General features: G+C 40.3%; 1 long non-coding RNA gene across 1 annotated transcript; it reads right to left on the minus strand.

Moving 5' to 3' along the window:
* Window positions 1–5,088: 5,088 nt before the first annotated feature.
* Window positions 5,089–7,860, minus strand: LOC117484346. Its single transcript, XR_004556119.1, has 3 exons — window positions 7,784–7,860; window positions 6,320–6,393; window positions 5,089–5,369 (listed from the first exon to the last, which is right to left on the minus strand). It is a non-coding gene; the product is annotated as an uncharacterized LOC117484346 (long non-coding RNA).
* Window positions 7,861–15,095: the final 7,235 nt, after the last annotated feature.

Consider the following 15,095-nt stretch of genomic DNA (forward strand, 5'->3'; position numbering starts at 1 on the left):
CTGCCACTGTGGGCTAAGCCCCGAATGTTTTCAGGTCCAGGCGACGCCCCTGGTGTGAACGCAAAATCCCAAGAACTATCGGAACTATTCCTGGGAAAAGTACTCCGGTGTGAAAGCGCCTATAGTTTTCATTCTGCTGATGTTCAGGTGTATATCAGTATGTAGTGTCTCTACTTTAAAGAGTCCTCTCCTGCTGATGTTCAGGTGTATATCAGTATGTAGTGTCTCTACTTTAAAGAGTCCTCTCCTGCTGATGTTCAGGTGTATGTCAGTATGTAGTGTCTCTACTTTAAAGAGTCCTCTCCTGCTGATGTTCAGGTGTATATCAGTATGTAGTGTCTCTACTTTAAAGAGTCCTCTCCTGCTGATGTTCAGGTGTATATCAGTATGTAGTGTCTCTACTTTAAAGAGTCCTCTCCTGCTGATGTTCAGGTGTATGTCAGTATGTAGTGTCTCTACTTTAAAGAGTCCTCTCCTGCTGATGTTCAGGTGTATATCAGTATGTAGTGTCTCTACTTTAAAGAGTCCTCTCCTGCTGATGTTCAGGTGTATATCAGTATGTAGTGTCTCTACTTTAAAGAGTCCTCTCCTGCTGATGTTCAGGTGTATGTCAGTATGTAGTGTCTCTACTTTAAAGAGTCCTCTCCTGCTGATGTTCAGGTGTATATCAGTATGTAGTGTCTCTACTTTAAAGAGTCCTATCCTGCTGATGTTCAGGTGTATATCAGTATGTAGTGTCTCTACTTTAAAGAGTCCTCTCCTGCTGATGTTCAGGTGTATATCAGTATGTAGTGTCTCTACTTTAAAGAGTCCTCTCCTGCTGATGTTCAGGTGTATACCAGTATGTAGTGTCTCTACTTTAAAGAGTCCTCTCCTGCTGATGTTCAGGTGTATATCAGTATGTAATGTCTCTACTTTAAAGAGTCCTCTCCTGCTGATGTTCAGGTGTATACCAGTATGTAGTGTCTCTACTTTAAAGAGTCCTCTCCTGCTGATGTTCAGGTGCATATCAGTATGTAGTGTCTCTACTTTAAAGAGTCCTCTCCTGCTGATGTTCAGGTGTATATCAGTATGTAATCTCTCTACTTTAAAGAGTCCTCTCCTGCTGATGTTCAGGTGTATACCAGTATGTAGTGTCTCTACTTTAAAGAGTCCTCTCCTGCTGATGTTCAGGTGCATATCAGTATGTAGTGTCTCTACTTTAAAGAGTCCTCTCCTGCTGATGTTCAGGTGTATACCAGTATGTAGTGTCTCTACTTTAAAGAGTCCTCTCCTGCTGATGTTCAGGTGTATATCAGTATGTAATGTCTCTACTTTAAAGAGTCCTCTCCTGCTGATGTTCAGGTGTATACCAGTATGTAGTGTCTCTACTTTAAAGAGTCCTCTCCTGCTGATGTTCAGGTGCATATCAGTATGTAGTGTCTCTACTTTAAAGAGTCCTCTCCTGCTGATGTTCAGGTGTATATCAGTATGTAATCTCTCTACTTTAAAGAGTCCTCTCCTGCTGATGTTCAGGTGTATACCAGTATGTAGTGTCTCTACTTTAAAGAGTCCTCTCCTGCTGATGTTCAGGTGCATATCAGTATGTAGTGTCTCTACTTTAAAGAGTCCTCTCCTGCTGATGTTCAGGTGTATATCAGTATGTAGTGTCTCTACTTTAAAGAGTCCTCTGATACTGATTTGTACGAACATAATATTTAATTAGATATGAACCCTTGGAAGAACTGAGACAGTGTCTGTTGGTAATGAATTCCCTCTGGTTAATTGCCGATGCAGCATAAAGCCTGCAGGTCACATGCAAAAAAAAAGGTGAGAATATGAAGAACAAACCTTGTCATTAAATATTTACTGTAGTTTAAACGGCTAGATTTTCCAGTAATTAATAGTTAAGCAGTTATTCTTAATGTCAACTAATCTTGAAATCAAAACCTGCTTAAAACACAAAGTAAAATCATTTCGGAAGAGGATAATCTCTCCTCGCAGTAGTTACACATTTGGGGCTATTTTAAGGGAATTATTAGTAATATGTAAAAGAGGCCGGAATAGGTAGACATGTCAGTATCTGCGTGGTCTCGATTCTTCCTGCACTAAGTTCATGTTTTATGGCTCTTTTTATGGAAATGATTCAGGAGATTACAGCACCTGTCGGACAATATGTACCCACTGCATCATAAGAGGCAGATATAGATAGAAATATCAGGTGATAAATGTAAAATAACCACTTAATAAACTCAGAAATTCCGTGCAAATATCAGCATATCCACCCGCATAAACACACACTACACACTCATGTTTCCATGGAAAACATGTTGTTCCTGCAACTGCAAAAAGACAATTATGCTTTCTAACCAATCAGAGGCTTAGCTCCGGCTGCTAGCCAATCAGAATGGAGCCCCATGGCCTGTGATGCAGCAGCTTTAGGAAGGGCAGTGCATGTGAACTGGAGAGGAGCCAGAGCAGAGTCAGAGAGAGAAAGGTAAACAAGTTCCTGTCTGTCTCTCTGTCTCTCTCTCTCTCTGTCTGTCTCTCTCTCTCTCTCTCTGTCTCTCTCTCTCTCTCTCTGTCTCTCTCTCTGCCTCTGCCTCTGTGACACTCTGCGGATCGCTTCCTCTCAAACAAACCGTGAGATAAACAAGATACAGAGATATATAAGATACAGAGACAAAGACCAGGCCGGAGAAACGCACACTGCGTCACCTCCTCTGACTACGCAGAATCAAACCTGGGGAAGGGTTTCAGCCCTGGAGGGTGACGACAAGTCACATGACACAGAAGCAACAAAAAAACACACACACACACACACACACACACACACACACACACACACACACACACACACACACACACACACACACACACACACACACACACACACACACACACACACACACACACACACACACACACACACACACACACACACACACGCGTCAAGACGTCAGACAAACTTCTCCTGCCGAACAAATGTGTCTCTATTAGCTCCATGCATCACCTCCGTATTCCTGTACGTGATGGTGGTGAGAAGAAAGTCGATATTTGTCGGTTAAAAAAAGCCCTCGAGCTTCGCCGTGATATTCACAACACTCCAGAATATTCTCAGGTTAACCCGTTTGACGCACCTCTGCACACCAGCAAGAACTAGAGGCACACACAGCTTCAGCATCCATGTTGGAACTCCGATAACAGCACACACACACACACTGACACACACACACACATACTGACACACACACACACACACATACATACATACTGACACACACACACATACTGATACACACACACACACACACACACACACACACACACACACACACACACACACACACACACACACACACACACACACACACACACACACACACACACACACACACACACACACACACACACACACACACACACACACACACACACACACACACAGGCAGAGAGGATCAAAACTACCAAGGAGGAAGAGGAGGAGGAGAAGCCGAGGTTGTCTCCGGAAACCCATTGCGTGTCCGATCTTCAGGAGGAAACTCGATGGAATTCTCAGCTTCTGTTTCTCCTGACATGAAAAAGTGACGAAGCAACTAATCCGAAATCTCTCCCTCCCTCTCCCTCTCCCCTCTCTCCCCTCTCCCTCCCCCCCTCCTCCCTCCCTCCCTCTCTCTCTCTCCACTCGCCTCTAAAAACACACGCACTCCTTATTTTCATCTTGTTGCACCAGCAGAACTGCTATTAGACACAGAGATCCCTCACACATGCACGTGCACGCTGCTCTCCGACTGTGTGTGTGTGTGTGTGTGTGTGTGTGTGTGTGTGTGTGTGTGTGTGTGTGTGTGTGTGTGTGTGACGCAGCATTTAATTCTCTCTGATTTGACACCGCCTGCACACAAAAAAAAAGCAACTTCTGGATCCAGCAAACACACACAGGGACCCTGACTCCCCCCCCCCTCACCCACGGCTGTCACACACACCCTCTACCGTGTCTTGGTTTCGCCCCGTCTCCCTCACACACTCGGTGTGTGTGTGGCCTCCTCTCGGCTGGAGTAGACGCTGCTGTCTGAGCTGCTCCTGGATCAGCTGACCGATGCGTTTAAAGGAACATCATCTCTGTTGCATCAGCTCCAACACCCCGGATTTGAAACACAGGAAGATGAGAAGGGAGGAGGAGGCAATCGATTCAGAAGAATGGAGAATTTTCTCTTTTGAATCGATTCACAACTTGCTAAATGTATTTCTAAAAGGCTTTTTGGTTCGAATTTGAGCTAACTATTTTTTTATTTTTTGAAATATATATATATTTTTTTAATGCACATTCTTACTTTAGCTTCATTAGATTATATAAATACTTTAATTTAATTTTTTTATTTGTATTACATTTTCTTACTTTACATTGCTATTTATATATATATTTTTTTATTTTAGATAGATTCTCCCTCTTTCAGTTCCTGGTGCCGCCTACCTCAACTACTCAAAATAATACTTTCATCCAGCTAAACTATTCATAAACAACGTGAGAAACCGTAAACACATTGAGTGTAATAAATGATGCAGCGGCTCCTTTAAAGGCCTGAGTTCCTGTTTTATAAATAGTCTGTTTAGTTTCAGACGGACATTAGCAGAAGTTATTTTAAGGACTGGAGTGTTTGCAGTTTTATCTGATTGTTCACGTACCTCCTTCAGAGGGTCTTCATCAGTAATGTAAATCACACCGAGGGACATCACATGAAGGAGAAAGGAAAAACACTAATAATAACAAACAATCGTGGACAAGGTTTTTATAGCTTTTTTTGCTACAGTGGAGTTATTGTTATTTTACGGACATATTGCAGAGTTTAGTTTTGATGCTGACGCACTCTGTCTTTAAAGTCCGTCCTCTCAGCTATTTCCGCTCCTCTTGCACCGTGTGTTAATTTTGGCCGAGTCATCTATCAGCTGCTCCACTTCCTGAACCCTAATCCCTCCTGGAAAGGTGCCCGGCCGGCTCCAGTCATATTGTTACATTACATTACATTACATTACATGTCACTTGTTAGACGCTTTTATCCAAAGCGACTTACATACATTCAATACTCTGGGCAATCCCCACAGGAGCAATTTGGGGTGAAGTGTCTTGTCCAAGGACACAGCGGAATGTTGACTGCAGTGGGATTCGACCCAGTGCCCCTGTGATCCGAAGATCAGCGCACTAACCACTGACCCACAACCTCCTTTGTTTAGGGATGGATTAGGAAACAGAGCTTCTAAATGCACCTACATTTACATTAATGCTAAAATATGTTTTAGGTGTCAGTGTTTTATTGGATGTGTTTCTGTAGTTACCTGTGTGCAGTGAATATGAATGGCTCTCTCTGAGGATGCAAGTGTCCCAGCTTCATTCCCTGTAGGATTAAAAAGAAAGAAGATTTTTAATGTGAGATTTTATTTTGAGACATGATATTACACTGGGAATTTCCCTTAGCTCAGCACTCACAGTGTTTGACAAAGTCAGAGAAAAGTGACCTTTATTCAGATATAATCACACAATGCTGCTTATCATTTTTGTTTTATGTATACGACTTCATTTATTAAATTATTAATTAACACACATAACACTTATTTTCATTATGGATTAATCTGCAGATTATTTTGGACATTAATGGTTTGGTGTATAAAAAGTCGGACAATAGTGAAAATGTCCAAGGTGATGTCTTCAAATGTCCAAAGATATTCACTTGAATGTGAGGGACAGGAAACTGTGTTTTATGCAGGAAACATTTATTCATAACCAAAATCTATTAGCTAACTATTTGATTTTAGTGAAGTGAAATGGCACATACAGTAAGAAAACTATGTACGTTTAATGATGAGAATCACAGTTGAAAAAAACAGAAACATAATAATATTTTAACCTACAAAAAACCCCAAATAAAAATATATAAAATGGGGGTGGGGTCGAGAAAAGTTATGAAAAGGTTGCTAATGGTTGCAGCTCTTAATAAAATAAGACAAAGTCAAATGTGAGACAACCTCAGGTAAGGCAAAAGATCAAATAAAGATACAAATAAATAATAAAATAAAAAATAAAAAGGGAGTGGGAGTAAAGTGAGAGACAAACTCTGTGTAATAAAGAAAAAACAAGAAAATTAATTAATTTGAAATGAATTGTAAAGAAAAGGTCGGGTGGAGTAACATATGAGACACTTTTAAAAATTAAAAAAGGGATGAAGAGAGAGACAAACTCATTTAAATAAAGGACAACACAAATATTAATAAATAAATAAATAAGGGGGGTTATGTATTCCAACACATGCAATTCCTTACAGGCCATACAGCCTTTTTTCTTACTCACCCTCTGAAGCAGTCAGATAAACGAACAGACTGACGCCATTTTTGTTTGTATTCCAGATGCATGTACTCTTCCTCCTGTGAAGAAAGCCACAAAATAAATAAAAACAAACACACACTTTGTCTCCTGTAGACGTGAGAAAGCTCTGTAGTGTTGCCTGAATATATTCCATTATCTGACTTATTCATGATAACTGCAGGATGAAACCTGCACAAGCCCGCCCCCCTGTGTTCAGAAAGGGTACTGCAGCGCCCCTGTGTTCAGAGAGGGTTCAGAGAGAGTACTGCAGCCCCTGTGTTCAGAGAGGGTACTACAGCGCCCCTGTGTTCAGAGAGGGAACTGCAGCCCCCCTTTGGTCAGAGAGAGTACTGCAGCCCCCTGTGTTCAGAGAGGGTACTACAGCGCCCCTGTGTTCAGAGAGGGAACTGCAGCCCCCCTTTGGTCAGAGAGAGTACTGCAGCCCCCTGTGTTCAGAGAGGGTACTACAGCGCCCCTGTGTTCAGAGAGGGAACTGCAGCCCCCCTGTGTTCAGAGAGGGAACTGCAGCCCCCCTTTGGTCAGAGAGAGTACTGCAGCCCCCTGTGTTCAGACAGAGTACTGCAGCCCCCTGTGTTCAGAGAGGGAACTGCAGCCCCCCTTTGGTCAGAGAGAGTACTGCAGCCCCCTGTGTTCAGAGAGAGTACTGCAGCCCCCCTTTGGTCAGAGAGAGTACTGCAGCCTCCTGTGTTCAGAGAGGGTACTGCAGCCCCCTGTGCTCAGAGAGGGAACTGCAGCAACCCCCTGTGTTCAGAGACAGTACTGCAGCTGAAGGGTTTGTTTACATCAGAAATAAAAAGTGCGTATGATAGAAACCTCTGGATGGAAGCAGCTGAGGCAGAAACCTGTCAGCAGGTGTACGCACAACTAAATAAATATCATTACAAACATGATATTATACTTTTTAAACAAAAACTCACACAAATAAACACATTTCTGCCTCTGAAAAAGGGGAAAACATCCATTTACCTTCAGGAACATATGCAGCAAAATGGTGAATAGTGCATAACATATCTTTACATATCTTATTATTTAAATACAGTATGCTGAGGAGGAAATGGGACAACATGACACAGCATGACACACAACAAGTACAAGGTGTTCCCCTATGGCATCTAAGATATTTAAAATAAAGACAAAGCATAAATGTAAACCAAGGCTGAATTTAAGGCTGTATGTCTACCTAATATTATATATTGATCATGTAATCCTGTTAGTAATCCCAATTTCTGGTGACTGTGGCTGGAAGGTAGAAAAAGCAGCAACAAGACACTCAGTTTAAAATAATATCTCTCAGTGCAACTTTGACATTAAGGGATAAAATACTTATAATAATAATAATACAAACTGACTTTAGCCATACACAATAACAACACGCAGCACATGCATTAAATCAACATGCAGCAGCACATGGATGCAAAGACTACTCACTGCTGAGGAAAAGTGAAGTGCGCAACATCCTCCTGCAGAACACACGCACACACACACACGCACACACACACACACACACACACACACACTCGTCCTCTCCCTCCTCCTGTTCGGCTGCTCTGCCCTCTCTCTGACTCCAGCACAATGATCCATACACCCCCCCCCCCCCCCCCCCCCCCCCCTCCCCTGATTTATCAGGAAACAGCTGAGAGAGGTTGCTTATTTCCGGGTAACGTTGGAAACAACGCTGGAAACTGCGCAGTACATCGCAATAACCAAATCACGCTCATGCGTAATCCTCAGTGGCCTTTAGAGAAGAAGAGTCCAGCTCGAACAGCAGTTGGAAAATATTAATAATACAAATGAATCAGCGCACTTTGCTACTTCCTATAATATAATATCCATTAAAAGGTGGTGTATATTTGAGAGCATGCATGTAAATAAACTCCTCTTCTTTTACCGACAGGCTCCCGGTTTCTGTCTCGGCTCCATCACCGTTTCTTCTCCGTTAATGTCATAATTATTAAGATTACATCCACGGTTTTAATTCGCTTTATGGGAATATAAAAAAGCCAAAACACGACCATCGACATTTTCACAGCAACACAAACAAGCCCCTCCCACTGGCACACACACCCCCGCTTCCTGATTGGACGACGCTCGGAAAGGCGTCAGTAGGGTCACGTGGTTTTGACAGGGTTACAAACATGCGCAGAGAGGAAGGCGGGACAAGAGGATGCCCTGCTCTCTACTTCCGGTTTAGGGGAGCACAACAAAAGGGTTATACAATTAAAGAGATTTGATAAATTAGATTGTTGCGTAATATTTACTGCTGGCTTTAAAATAGATATTAAAAAAATAATAAAATAATAAAATAAAACCTTCAAAAATAAAACACATGTATTTATTGTTGTTTATATTTTCTATGTGTTTTTTCTTTTTTGTTATTATATTATATATACCTGTTTTCTTTTGATTAATCTTAGTTTTCTTAACTTTGTATATTATTATTGTTATTATTATTTATTGCTTCTGTGTGTCTGTCATGTGTCTAAGCTGTATGACATTGATTTGACTAAAATCAGATCATGAGAATAATAATATCAATATTAGGTCAAATATTATTCGTATTACTTTTCCAATAACATTGCCATTATTTTCTATATGATGTGTAATATTTTTCTATATCAGTTTTCTTATGATATCTAATCCTACCAAGTACATTAAATCAAGTACTTTAGGCTACTTTATACTTTTTACTACACTATATTTATTTCACAGATTTAGTAGCTTCTTTGCAGATTTCGAGTATATACAGTAATTAAAATAAACTTTACTTTTACCAAATGATGAACACATTAATGCATCAAGAATTATAACACAATCATTTAAAATGTATGTTGCTTAAATGGGCGATCTGTTTAATGAGTACTTTCACTTTTCAGTACCTAAAGTTTATTTTGATGCTAATTCTTTGGTACATGTTGAATGCTGGACTTTTGTAACTGAGTATGTTTACCCTAAAGCCACAGCAGGGGGCATCCTAACCCAACAATAACATCAGACGTCCCTCTTTCTAAAGTCGGATATATCAGAGTTTGCTAGATCACATCCATTACATTACATGTTGCTTGTTAGACGCTTTTATCCAACGCGACTTACATACTCAATACTGTGGACAATCCCCACAGGAGCAATTTGGGGTGAAGTGTCTCAGGGACACAACGACATGCTGACTGCAGTGGGGTTTGAACCTGTGCCCCCCTGATCCGAACACCAACGCACGAGCCCACTGCGCCACACGCCTCCATAATACTAGGTTTTGTGTCCGTTTAAAACACATTTCAATTTATAGAGTGAATTTTCTTGCAGATGCCACAGACTCATTTATTTGCAGAGGTGCAAGAAGTACTATAATTTATAGAAGCAAAAGTAGTAAAAGTACAGTGTGACAAGTAAAGGTATTTAATTCATAATGAAGTAAGAGTAGGCTACCAAACAGCATTTGCAGATTTTGCAGAATGTGTTTTACATCTTAAACCCAAGTTGAATTGTTTTTGTTGATTATATTTTGTTTTAATAATCAGAATCTGAAAAGTAAGATAGATAAATAGACACTTTATTGATCCCAATTTGGGACATTCTTAGAAGCAGAAGTGTGTTAAGACATTTAAATACAATTCTTAAAATACTTTAAAAAGTGGAAAAGAGAGTTAACAATTAAAAATAAAATGAAAAATAATATATTAAACAAAACAATATAGAATATTCTGGATAATAAAACAAAAAGTCAAAAGTACTACGAGAAAACAAAAATAAAACTGTCAGTAAAATTAATAAGATAAGATATTTGCCTCTAAGATGCAGTGCACTAAAGGGAAATATTCACGTAAGTTATCTTAAATGTGTGCTTAAGTACAGTTTAGTTAAAGGTCCCCTATTATACTGTTTCTCATCAATATATCACAGGTCTCTGATATATACAGAGCTAGTCTCTGATTGGCTGAAACACCAAACAGATCATTGCAGCATTACCCATAATCCCCTCTGTTTCAGCCCTGTTTCCAAAGTGCTGATTCTCTGTCTGTTACTTTAGATGAAAATAAGGAGCCCCTCCCCACGCCCCTCTGAGAGAGATTTGGTTAAAAAGAACACAATGGTGCTCTAGGAGGAGATTCAGGTGATAAGGGGGGGGGTTACCTTGGTTGCTGATTGGCTAATGGTTACACAAGACAAAACATCGTTATGACATCATAAAGTGGCCAAAATCTGATCAGCTCATTTTCAGACAGGTTTTTATATAAATGGATCAGGACAAAAAGTGAGAGAATCTTTGTTCCTGAAACTTTCAGAGTCTCTTTACACAGAGGGGACACATGTTGATGTAGAAGAGACATGAAGAAGAGGGGACACATGTTGATGTAGAAGAGACATGAAGAAGAGGGGACACATGTTGATGTAGAAGAGACATGAAGAAGAGGGGACACATGTTGATGTAGAAGAGACATGAAGAAGAGGGGACACATGTTGATGTAGAAGAGACATGAAGAAGAGGGGACACATGTTGATGTAGAAGAGACATGAAGAAGAGGGGACACATGTTGATGTAGAAGAGACATGAAGAAGAGGGGACACATGTTGATGTAGAAGAGACATGAAGAAGAGGGGACACATGTTGATGTAGAAGAGACATGAAGAAGAGGGGACACATGTTGATGAAGAAGAGACATGAAGAAGAGGGGACACATGTTGATGTAGAAGAGACATGAGGAAGAGGGGACACATGTTGATGTAGAAGAGACATGAAGAAGGGGGGACACATGTTGATGTAGAAGAGACATGAAGAAGAGGGGACACATGTTGATGTAGAAGAGACATGGAGAAGAGGGGACACATGTTGATGTAGAAGAGACATGAAGAAGAGGGGACACATGTTGATGTAGAAGAGACATGAAGAAGAGGGGACACATGTTGATGTAGAAGAGACATGAGGAAGAGGGGACACATGTTGATGTAGAAGAGACATGAAGAAGGGGGGACACATGTTGATGTAGAAGAGACATGAAGAAGAGGGGACACATGTTGATGTAGAAGAGACATGGAGAAGAGGGGACACATGTTGATGTAGAAGAGACATGGAGAAGAGGGGACACATGTTGATGTAGAAGAGACATGAAGAAGTGGATTTTGCATAATAGGGGACCTTTAAATGATTACACAGCCCCGTGTTGTCCTCAGTTTACTGCAGGGTGTGATGAGTTGCATCATTGGAAAAAGAGACAATGCTTTCCAGATTGTTTCCCTGCACAGATGTTGGGAAGAGACAACGACAGCAAAGAGAAATGTGCAGGAAACCGACCGGATATCACTTCAACTTTCCGTAGTTTACTGCCATTTAGGAGTCCATGGAAACACAATATTACATCTGCAATTTCATCGTGCAACCATTGGTGGCTTTTATAATTCATCACAGCTTCTGCTAACAGTAATACAAAATGTCCACTGGCTGTCCTTTACACACAGCTGTCAGTCACTCCCTATCGTTACTCCCTTAATGTGGATCCCAGCTTTGAATAGCACATTTCCCATGATGCATGTTTGCGTACATTGCATTTCTCCCCGGTCGGTCGTCATGCATTTTTGGATATTTGAGAGAGTGGGTGCAAAAAGAATAATAACTCAAAACACTTCCATGCTGCCAAAAACACAGATCATTTCATCGAGTTCAAGCGGAGGACATTTCTGAAACTCGACTGTATTTGTTCGTTTATGAATCAGTGAGTGGACTTAGTGTTAAACACCTCACAGAGCCGTGTTATTGAAACCAGGTTAGATCAAAGGTTCCTCAGTCAGCATGTTTTCCATTTTTTCCCTCAGATCTCAGATATTTATCCTCATCTGACCCTCCTGCTTTGTTGAATGAAAGAACGTTCAATGAGATTAAATGTTCCTCTGCATTTGATTCTAACAAGTGTTTGGTTTGCTCTGCTCCACAGTAACAGTGTGTTTACAGATTTATGAATTAACTTCCTCTCCAAATCCGAGCATGCAGCCAATTCTCTTTTCCCTCTAACTGAGGATCCTGCAACCGTCCTGCACCGTTATATTATATTATATTATACTATAGTATATTATAGTTTGTTATATGATATGATATTATACTGAAAATGATTAGGGACACATTTTTGGGGGATCTTACCAAGAGTGATTTGGGGATTTCGATTTCTTAGATTTAAGTCAGCATTATTAAGAAACAAGTCAGGTTTTTGCAATTTTCTCAGAATTTTGTCATTTTTTCCTCAGAATATAAAAAATGTCTCAGAATTTGAATTTTTCCTGAGAATTCTTTTTTTTAATTCGGACTTTACATTTTTTTTTTCGTTTTAATTAATTAGGTTCATTATGAACAAATATAATTAGGAAAAAAGTCAAATATTTGCTTTTAATTTCTGTGTAAAAACAGGAAGGTTTATGCTGTAAACCTACTTATCATTTCAACAGGTTTCAAAGCTTCCAAAAATAATAATCCGGTTACATTACTTTTATTTGTTTTAAAGGTCTCCTATTATGCTATTTTCAGGCATATATTATGGGTCGCTGATATATAAAATAATTTAAAAACATGTCCATGATGTGTTTTGCTCAAAATACCGAACAGATCATGCATTTTAGAAATCCCTCATGTCCCTATATTTCAGGCCTGCAATACACTTAAAGGTCCCCTATTATACTGTTTTTAATCAATATAGTACAGGTCACAGATATATACAGAGCCTGTCTCTGATTGGCTGAAGAGGGGACACATGTTGATGTAGAAGAGACATGAAGAAGTGGATTTTGCATAATAGGTCCCCTTTAATATAATACTCATTAAATATAATGTGTTTTCACGGCAGGAAACATGTTGATCTTGTTAGTGTCTCGGCTCCAGAGGTCATGTTGTGTTTTCACAGTTTTCCAGTCGGTATCAGTGGTGTTCAGAGAGGAAGGAAGCCGCTACACATTCCTTATTCTATATTTCCTTGAGCAGGAAACCAACGAAGAAGAGAAACAGAACGAGGAGTTTAAAATGGTTTAAATTGATGCTAATACAGTCTGCTGGCGTTCACCTTCACCTGAACTTCATCAGGTTTAATTCCCTTCCCCTCCCTTCTGACCTGACCCCATTTATCTCCCCCTCCTCACTCCCTCCCTATATTATCTTACCATCAGTTTAGGAGGGCGTGCTTTGGCAATGAGGAGGAAACATGACGTATTTGGCAGCTTTTAGGGGGGAGCCTCCCCACAATAAAAACAACCAGCTGCTTCATAATCCAGATTCCTCTACAGTGACACATGGAGGGGGGGGGGTGTGGGGAGCAATGGATTACATTTAACAGCATTACATAATCAGGATTCAACTAAAAAGTTACTGTATTCGCTTGCTGTTACATTTCTAAACATTGGGGATTACTTGGTAACATTTGGGGAAACAACTATGAGAGATAATTCAGAGGAGAAGATTTGGAGTGATGCATTATGGGATTACAGTGGATGGAAAACACAAACAGTAATTGCACAAAAAACCTATTTTGTTTAGCATCAGAAAGCATTGTTTATATTTGTTAGCACCACAACACAGTGGAGTTTAATAGAGTTTTAATACAAAGCAGAGGCGGGTGAAGTACTCAGATGATTTGCACATGTAGAAATACTATAAAATACTTCATTCAAGTAATTAAAGAGAAGCTGTGGAGGAGAAAATATTAGGTAATTGACAGTGGGGCTGCAGGGGTCGATGGGTGGAAATAAAAAGGGTTAATTCACAAAAAAACACTTACTTACTAATCGGGCCAGTTAAACCAGGGAAGTGTATTGTAATTCTTTTTATAGAAATCTGTTCCAGTGAAGAATGTCCAGAGGCCTTGTTGTGATCGGTGCTTTTGTTTTTTTACACACAGTGAATTCCATGTATCTTAATTATTTTGGGGTATACTTTTGAGATGCATATCAGACAAACTGAGCAAATACAGCTCTGCAGGGCCCCACTGTGTTATGGTTCAGTGAAAAAAAAGGGTTATTTTGTGATTAATTGGATTGAAGTTGGACAGACCGTAGACTCAGTGGTGGAAAGTAACTAAGTACATTTACGCTGTACTTAAGTATTATTTTTGACATAATTTTACTTTACTGTACTGTCTCCACTACACTTTCAGACGCAGTTTTGTACGTTTTAACTCGTTATTACTTTTATTTAACACTCATAGTTACTACCTCCCCACCCTGGTGACAACAGGACTTCTCTGCAGCTCGATGGCCTTTAAGCAAATATTTTCCTCTGGGTTTGGAGGAGACGAGGATCCACATGGGACTTGCTCTCGTGATGAGAGGAGGGTGTGAAGTCCCAGTCAGTGTATGGTGACAGGAAGTGGATTTAAGCGTGTATATGAACATGATGATGGGTGGTGTCCTGCGTCTGTTAAACAGAGACAGCTGCGGGATGTTTTCCCTGCCACACCCTCAACGTGAAAAAGAAAACAGTGACGTGAGGTCATTACTACAACTAATGTAAACCAGCTGTGAGGCCTGATGGGCTGCATGGCCTTTAAATGCAGAGTGAATGTGGTTAAAGGGGACATATGCTGCTGCTGTTCAGGTGTATATCAGTATAGTGTCTCTACTTTAAAGAGTCCTCTCCTGCTGATGTTCAGGTGTATATCAGTATGTAGTGTCTCTACTTTAAAGAGTCCTCTCCTGCTGATGTTCAGGTGTATATCAGTATGTAATGTCTCTACTTTAAATAGTCCTCTCCTGCTGATGTTCAGGAGTATAT

Source organism: Trematomus bernacchii, unplaced genomic scaffold, assembly GCF_902827165.1.
Source record: "Trematomus bernacchii unplaced genomic scaffold, fTreBer1.1, whole genome shotgun sequence".
Taxonomy (NCBI): Eukaryota; Metazoa; Chordata; class Actinopteri; order Perciformes; family Nototheniidae; genus Trematomus; species Trematomus bernacchii.